Genomic DNA, 9,122 nt, shown 5'->3' with positions numbered 1-9,122 from the left:
CAGATTTTTCAGCCAGAGACTGGTGTACCCGTGAATTTTTTGTGGCTAGTCAATCTCTTCCAAGATTTAATCATGAATCTGTAAAATTAGGCTGATGGAAGAGTTCACATGTCAGAGGTCAGTGGGATGTGAGTGTGACTATGGGACATCCAGAAGTATGGAAAAGACCTCATATCTTGACCATGATGAATGTCATGTGCACTCGGAGTTATAATTAAATCTCCTGTTAGTTTTCAGTCAAAGAATGTGAAAGCAATTTTTGTTCTTTATTTATGTAAGAGGTTCATATTCAGTCTTTTCTCAGTTTATTTTTTTGTACTGGGAATATGTTTGTAGCTAAGTTTATGGTCAAAGCTGTGGTTTGGGGGTTGGACTGTGTGTGACAGTCTGCGACTATCATTTAGCCAGAGGGTTAAATATTTGTAGTTAATAATAAACCATGAGTTATTTTGTGCAATCAGTTTCATTTTCAGATAAGAGATTATGTCCTCAGTTTACGGTGGAAGTTAAGAATGAAGGGGTCGACCAGAAATTTGGTTTATTAACCAATTATAATTTATCGCCAATTACTCAGTTTGTAATCAATTAGATCCCAACAAATGTGTATAAGTGTTGGCTCTCAACTGGTGGAGGGATGGGTGTTTGATCATTGTGAGATTGTAACTCAAACATGAAAGCTTGTAACTATCTCATGGTGATTCAATAAAATAAAATAAAATAATTTTTTTTAAAAAAGAGTGTTGGAGCTCAGTCTGTCTTGGGTTTATTTTATTATTCTCTGGTTATTCATGAACCTAGTCTCTGACAAGGCTTAGAACATGAACAGAATTCATGTCTGTGGCTGTGTTCAAGTTTTTCTCTGTGAACTGGATTAGGGCATAAACCATGGTCAGAACATATCCCCAGGGCAGAAGGATAGTACAGGGACTTTCCCTCCATGCAATTCAGAACCTGCTCCACCCCACTACCAGAAACACATATTGTCATATTTTCTCCCAAGCACTGCCAGGAGTGATCACCCAGGGCTAGGAATAGCCCCTGGATAGCTGAGTTTGACCCATAACAAACAAACAAAACCCCACAACAGGCAGGAAAATAGTGCATGAGTTAAGTAAGGCATGTTAAGACGGTACAGGAATTAAGAGGCATTTGATCCTTGGCACTCTATATGGTCCCCTAAGCACCTACAGGAGTGATCTCTGAGAACAGAGCCAGGAATAATCCCTGGCACAAGCAGGTTCAGCCCAAAGCCCAAAAACAACAAGAGCAATAAAACCACACAGACAAATTAGTATATATCGTCAAGATTTGTAAAAGTTGGCATTCCACTTCTTGCTCCTGATTAAGGCACTATATTGACCAATTTTAGCATTTAAACTCAGTACAAGTTTTTGCCTCTGTATGAGGCCAACTTTGGTAGTCATTCTGTTGCCAACATTGGGATAATTTTCTGGTTAGTGTTAAGTATGTAGAAATTATAGCTCACTTTGCTGCCAAGATCAGATATCAGGTTGTAACTATAACTGTTCTCAGGTTAGAACTTAGTCTGTATTTATGCTGAGCACTTATTTTGTGGTTGGTGTAGGCTATTAAGTATATCCCTGACTTAGGTCATAGTCTGTAGCCCAGTCTTGATAACCCAACCTGAGATAGTTTTAGGGGCTATATGCCCTATGATGGGCTGGAGCGATAGCACAGTGGGTAGGGCATTTGCTATGTTCAGTTTCTTCGCCCCTCTCGGAGAGTCCGGCAAGCTACCGAGAGTATCTCATCAGCATGGCAGAGCCTGGCAAGCTCCCTGTGGCATATTCAATATGCCAAAAATAGTAACAACAAGTCTCACAATGGAGATGTTACTGGTGCCTACTGGAGCAAATCGATGAGCAACGGGATGACAGTGACAGAGACAGTGATGCTCTATGATAGTTGTATCTCTTTATGATTAAGGGCGCATTAGTGATCAATATTAAGGTTCATTTAAAGATCAGAGTTAGAGAATCAGTCTTAGACCAGATTATATAAGCACTGAGAATGTAATTCAACCCAGAAACTTAAATTATTCACAGTAAAAGCTTTGGAGTATAGCTAGAAAGAGGCATAGTTTGTGAATAGAATTCAGATCTCTATGTATAAGGAGGCATAAGGGCTTAGTTTGAAATTAGGGTTAAGTCTCCAAGTATAGGTACTCCAACTCAGAGTACATTTGGATTAGGTGTTGTTTGTTTTTTTTTTGGTGTCTAGCGTTAACATAGTAACTACATTAGGTGTTGGCAGCTTGACCATGACATGGTCTAAATAAAGATAATGAATACTCCTCAGACTGTGCTTAGAGATTACAAATTTGTTAATTATATCTAAGCAAAGTTATAAAAATTTAAATAAAGTAGAGAGAAATATTCAAATGTAAATGTTCGATTCAGGTTGTTCGGAATTCGAACAAATCGATGCTCATGTCCAAGTTCGTGTTGACGAGGACACCGAAACCAATGACGCCTCTACTGTCGCATGTTCCAAGGAACAGTTCTTCTCCAGTGTCGAAAACGGAATGATGTGATCAATGTCTTCTCATCTCGGTCATTCCAATGACATTGTGCTTGATCTTCTGCACTTGCACTATCAGGTCTTCGATGGATGCTTCCGATGACAGTGTACGTGCGTTGAAAGTACAGACACTAGTCATTTTAGTACTTCTTCGTTTTGTCAGCCTTGTTCAGCCCTGAAATTTTATCAGTGTCTCCTTACTCATTCTTCCCAACGCTGCCGTATTTGGGGCTCCTTCAGAATGAGGGGAACAAGGCCCATTATCATTACTGTTTTGGCATATCAAATATGCCACAGGTAGCTTTTCAGGCTCTGCTGTGCGGGTGGGATATCCTCGGTAGCTTGCCAGGCTCTCGGAGAGGGACAGAGGCTTTTAGGGTGGCCTCTAATTTTCCTTACAGATGCTCCCAAAATGCAAGCTTTTGGTCGACTGGTATGTTGTAATGATCTGCAGACTGACAAAGACGCACTTGCCTGCATCTCTGGGCAGCACCCCCCACCAAGATGAGGCGATGAAATGAAAATAACAAATATATTTGTAGTAAATATGCATATGCAAAATCAATATAATGATGAGTTCAATTATTTTGACAGGGAAAGAAGTAATAAAAAATACATTAATTTTCTTCCATCACAGTTTCATATATTAAAGCATTTTTCCATACCATATTTAAAAATTGTCCAAGATCTTCTACCTAAGGACCCAGTTGTAGTTTAGCTGGAATAAGGGTTTGGATGCTTATTTTAAAACCTACTAACTAGTACCATATACTAACATTGAGTACATCTTGCCCTGATCTAAAACTGAGAATCTGAATTCGAAATGTATTGGCTCATTTAATCCTCATTAAATGGTACTATTATTATCATCATTCCAATTTTACAGATGAAGGAGCAGAATAAAGAGAGATTAATTTGTTCAAGTCCGCATGGTTAAGAATTAGCCAAGCAAAGGTTTTAACATACCTTGTGTCTCTTTTGTACTTAAATTTCTTTTAAAATTGGCTTATGTCACAGCCTAATGGACTGACACATAGACAGAGGAGAGTAAGATTGGATATGAGGCAGGCAACTAGCCACTTACCCTCTACTGTTAGGGTCCAGTAAGACCAAAATATTTACATACCCATCCTATGGAAACAGGAATGGGGGATTCATGTGCAGACTTACTTATGTGATGATTTGTTTGGAACTTACTTAGGTGATGATTTGGCTGGAAAACTATTTTGTGGAAATAATCCTCTCTGATATCTGTTGTCTAAAGACAACTGACATAAAATAGTATTTGTTGAGGCTGACACCCAAGGACAGCAGATACAAGGGCCAGGGGGATTGTCCCATAGCTGGAAGACTGCTTCATGACTGGAGGGGAGAGGCAGCTGGAATAGAGAAGGGATCACTAAGAAAATGATGGCTGGAGGAACCAGCTGGGATGGGAGATGCATGCTGAAAGTAGATAATGGTCCAAACATGATGACCTCTCAGTGTCTGTGTTGCAAGCCATAATGCCCAAAAGTATAAAGAGAGTATGGAGGATATTGTCTGCTATAGATGCAGGGGGAGGGGAAGGAAAGGGGGGTATACCTGGGATATTGGTGGTAAGGAGTGTGCACTGGTGGAGGGATGGGTGTTTGATCATTGTGAGATTGTAACCCAAACATGAAAGCTTGTAACTATCTCACGGTGATTCAATAAAATTTAAAAAAAGAAAACTGGCAACAAAATAATATGTGTTTATTGGTCCTATTTTATCGATGTGTGTTCATGCATATGCAACTGTATGCACAGTTATGTGTGTGTTTAGTATAGTACACTGGTTCTCAAATTTAGTCTAATTTCAAAGACATGAATAAAATTTCCAATACTCATGAGTCCTACCTACAGAGTTTCGAATTCATTTCAGCTATGTTGGCTTCAACAGTTTTGATATGCATCGTTCCAGTTGCAAATAATTTATGCAGAACATATTTAGAGTTATGGAGCACTTATTTAGAGTGAACTCTAGAGCTGAAAAACTAATGAGTAGTTTCGGGTGAGAAAAAGCGATCTTGCCTCACTTAACTGTAGTTTTCACATCTTTAAAAATGAATAGTAGTACTTGTAGTTGTTCTGAAGATTGGTTGTTCCATCACAAGTACTCAATAAATAGTGGCTCTTACTTTTACTATAACATTAATTATATTACTAAGATACACAAAGAAACTAGAGACTGCAAACACATTCAATTGCCGGGTGCTAACTTAAAGAGTGAGATAGTAAATAGGAGTTTGGTGGATAAAGTGACTGAAAGCTAGGAATGGTTACCACCCTGCCTGAAGAGTTTAACTAAGAATGTCAAATAATCAGAGAATTGTAGTACTAAAATTCTATAAATCAGGTAAGCTTTTTTTATATGGCAGAATTTTTCGATGCAACTTGGGCTAGATAAATCAGAGGAAGGGCTTGAACAAGTAAACAAGAGTGGAATAGGATATTCCAGGTGAAGAAAATAGCTTGTTATGGGCATGAAAACATGAATGAAAAGTACATGCAGGGGCTTCAATTAAATTCTTGGACTTATGCATAGGGGACACAAGTGACACAGACCACAGTGATAATGACAGTTATCATGGTGCTCCCAGCTCCCTCCATAGAATTATAAAATGCATGCTTAGTAAATAGAAAAAAGGGGGGATGTGCCAATTCTCAGACAGCTGCTATAACCAGGAATTTTGCTTGTAGTCACTAATATGGGTTTAAAGAATCTCAAAAGCTTAAAAGGTGGAAGGGGTTGTGTGTGAAGAATAGGTATCCCAGGAAAACTGAAATTAACTCACTACTCTTGCATCCCTTCTTCAAGATAGTAGAGATAGATAGTTTCCCAGACTGTAAATATCCTGATTTCCTGAAGTCCTGATCACTTTGCTGATGACTCTATGGTAGAAGGTTTCCATTCATTTATACAGAATTTTTTGGTAACTTCTCTATCACACTTAGTCAGTCTTTGGTTTGGGTGGCACTTCTTGAATTATAAGTAATGACTGTGCCGAATGTCTTATTTCACTCTGGCCATATTCTGACTCAAATATGAGTCAGGGGGTCTGCTGGAGCCTATGATTTGCATGTGGGAGGCCCATATTTTTGTTCTGTTTTGTTTTTTTTCTTTGATTTGTTTCTTTGTGGGAGGCTTGGGGTATTTTTTGAGCCCCAGGTTTGATTTCTGGCACTGTGTGGTCCCCCAAGCACTTCCAGAAATAGCTCCTGAACGAATCAAAACCAAAAACAGATGCATCAGATGACAGATATACCTCAAATGAAACATGTAGAAGCTAAGTCTAAGGAACTTGTTAGACCAATTTACAGTTAATAGTGATGTCTACTCAGCCCCACTTTTCTGACTTTAAAATCACATCTATTGGGGGCTGGAGAGATAGCACAGCGGGTAGGGCGTTTGCCTTGCACGCGACTGACCCAGGTTCGAATCCCAGCATCCCATATGGTCCCCTGAACACCTCCAGGAATAATTCCTGAGTTCAGAGCCAGGAATAACCCCTGTGTATCGCCGGGTGTGACCCCAAAAAAGCAAAAAATAAAATAAAATCACATCTATTTTCGTAGCACAATTGGCTGTCTACTTTATTAAATTCTATGTGGAAATAGTGATCAGTAGAAATTATGGTCCCTTCCTGAAAGGATCCTAGAATCTTTGAAAGAAACAAACCTGCTAGCATTGGAAGTTTAAGCAGATCCCATCCCTTGTCAGGATTGAAGGTTTTTTTCCTGTAACACGATGATTTGCATGACATACCTCCAAACATTCCATTATTCTTATGCTCATAGAAATCAACAATCACCAAGTCACAGAACATGATGTACGATGACATGGCTTAGTGGGATAAGGAAATAATTGCCCAGGCCAGCTTTGGAAGATGTTGCAAATTCCAATGTCTAGAGAAACTGTGAGTGAAGAAATGGGCTTGGAAGAATGTCTGAGCTCTCATTTTGGTGCTAAAAATTTCTCCTCTAAAATCTACCAGTGGTTTAGTTTAAAAAATTGACCATATGTTATCTCTCTGAAATGCTTCACATTCATCACCAGAACCCTTGCTATTCATTGATTTTAGACCAAAGTAGGCACTACTTGCATTCATCTTAGCAGCTGTACACAAAGTAGCATTAATCAACAAGGAAGTAGTATGGGAGAATGTCCCAGATCCTGTGGTGAGCCAAAATGAATTTAGGCTAAGAGGGAACTTGTAGTTGTTGAAATGACTGAGAACCAAGAGTTAACATCCTGAAACTGACTGTCTGGAAGGTTACAATGTGATGAAAGACTGCTGATATAAGATAATTGTGGTAGTTCAATTATATAAATTAAAGATAGCACTTTCCACATGCCAGGTGCTATTACAAGAAGTAACTCCTCTATTCATTATGCAAATAGAAACTATTATGTATCCATTTTTCAGTTGTGGAAACTGAAATATATTAAGCGCTCTCAATTCCCCTCTTACTCAGAGATCTTTTCATTTCTTGATTCTCCCCCTGTATGCTGAACCTCACTAATTATCTGCTTTATATTTGAATACAATTTGATTTCAATAATCTTGTAATAATCTCTAAGATAAAAAAGTTCAAAGACCCGATTCTGTCAAGAAAGTACAGCAGTAAGGCATTTTCCTTGCATGTGGCTAATCCAGGTTTGATGTCCAGCACCACTTGTGGTCCTCCAAACTCTGCCAGGAGTGACCCCGGAGCACTGAGCCAGAAGGAAGCCCTGAACATAGCTGAGTGTGACCTACAAATAAACAAACAAAAAAATGTCAAAGACTAGAATTTTTAGTATTCCAGAGTAAAGGTATCCTGGAGCTCTAGCCCTCATAGTTAATTAATCTTTCCTCCTGTCCATCTGGCCTCATAGAAACATCTTCATTGAGATATCCAGGAAGTACAGGGAGCAGCTTTGGGGCAACAGGGAGATGATTTTTTGTTTTGTTTTGTTTTGTTTTGTTTAATTTTATTGAATCACCATGAGATAGTTACAAGCTTTCATGTTTGGGTTACAATCTCACAATGATCAAACAGCCATCCCTCAACCATTGTTCATTCCTCACCACCAATATCCCGGGTATACCCCCCTTTCCCACCCTCCCTCTGCCTCTAAGGCAGACAATATTCCCCATACTCTCTCTCTACTCTTGGGCATTATAGCTTGCAACACAGACACTGAGAAGTCATCATGTTTGGTCCATTATCTACTTTCGGCATGCATTTCCCATCCCAACTGGTTCCTCCAGCCATCATTTTCTTAGTGATCAACAGGGAGATGTTTGAAGTGCAGGTGCAGTAGCGGGATTCCAGCAAAAGGATTTAGAGAAAGTACAATGCCTTTTTAAAGTCTGTCAATGAAAAATAATGTCTTTTGGGGGGACGCACATCTGGCTGTGCTCGGGACTTATTCCCAACTCTGTCTCAGAGATCACTCCTGACAATGCTCAAGGGAACATACGGGTGCCAGGATCAAACCTGGGTCAGGTGTGTGCCTGGCAAGAAGTGCGTTACTCTTTGTAGTATCCCCAGCCAGAAAATTTCATCTTAAAAGAAAGGCTTTCTGAATTTTTTAAAGAATCAGTGCTGTTAGCCAATTAAACAGGAACAAATATAAACAAATGGACAATATTAAATCAAGAAGCTTCTGCATCTCAAAGGAAACAGTGATCAAGATACAAAAATCCCACACAGACTGGGGGAAAATATTTGCTCACCACTCATTTGATAAAGGGTTTATTTCCAACATACATAAAGCACTGATGGAATTACATGTAAACAATCCAACCCCATCAAAAAATGTGGGGGAAGAAATGAACAGAAACTTCCTCAAAGACGGCATACAAATGGCCAAAAGACATGAAAAAATGCTCTGATTCACTCATCATTAGGGAAATGCAAATTAAAGCAATGTGATAATCACCTCACACCACAGAGACTGGCACTCATCAAAAAGAACAAGAACAGTCCACATCCTATAACCGCCACAGGTAAGCTTAATTATCAGCCCAGTTTTACAGGCTCATTATTAAATATTAGAAGATGACAACTAGCTACAAAATTTCAGTCTCCCAGCTGAAAGTAATAGGGTGCCCTTGGGAAGGGGACTGGCCAAGTCCCTGCCCTGCCTAAGCCCCAAAAGCCCTAGCACTCGAATCCTCTCAGCTGCCCACAGCTTGACTCAAACATCTCAGAATTGAGCTCAGCAGAGACTCTGACTATCGAAAGCTTCTGCTATTCCTGTCTTCAGGCTGAGAACTCTGGGGTCTTCTGAAGAGGGGGCATGCAGCCTCCTTTGACCCCTGTACTTCTGGAAGGCCTGACAGCAACACCCACATTCCACAACTGCTGCCATGTACTTACTGTCCAGAAGTACTCCACTTTCTATAATAATGACATCCTAGTTAGAGCACACCAAGTTAGATGGGAAAGTATCATAGAAGCTAACTAAGCTTGATAAATAAAAACATTAACACAAAATATTGCTCAATTAGCAACAACTCAGTAAACCCTCAGAGAAAAATTTAATGACCCATGGAGAGATATGACAATTA

Source organism: Sorex araneus, chromosome X (assembly GCF_027595985.1).
Source record: "Sorex araneus isolate mSorAra2 chromosome X, mSorAra2.pri, whole genome shotgun sequence".
NCBI classification, from domain to species: domain Eukaryota; kingdom Metazoa; phylum Chordata; class Mammalia; order Eulipotyphla; family Soricidae; genus Sorex; species Sorex araneus.
Note: the sequence above shows the minus strand (reverse complement) of the source record.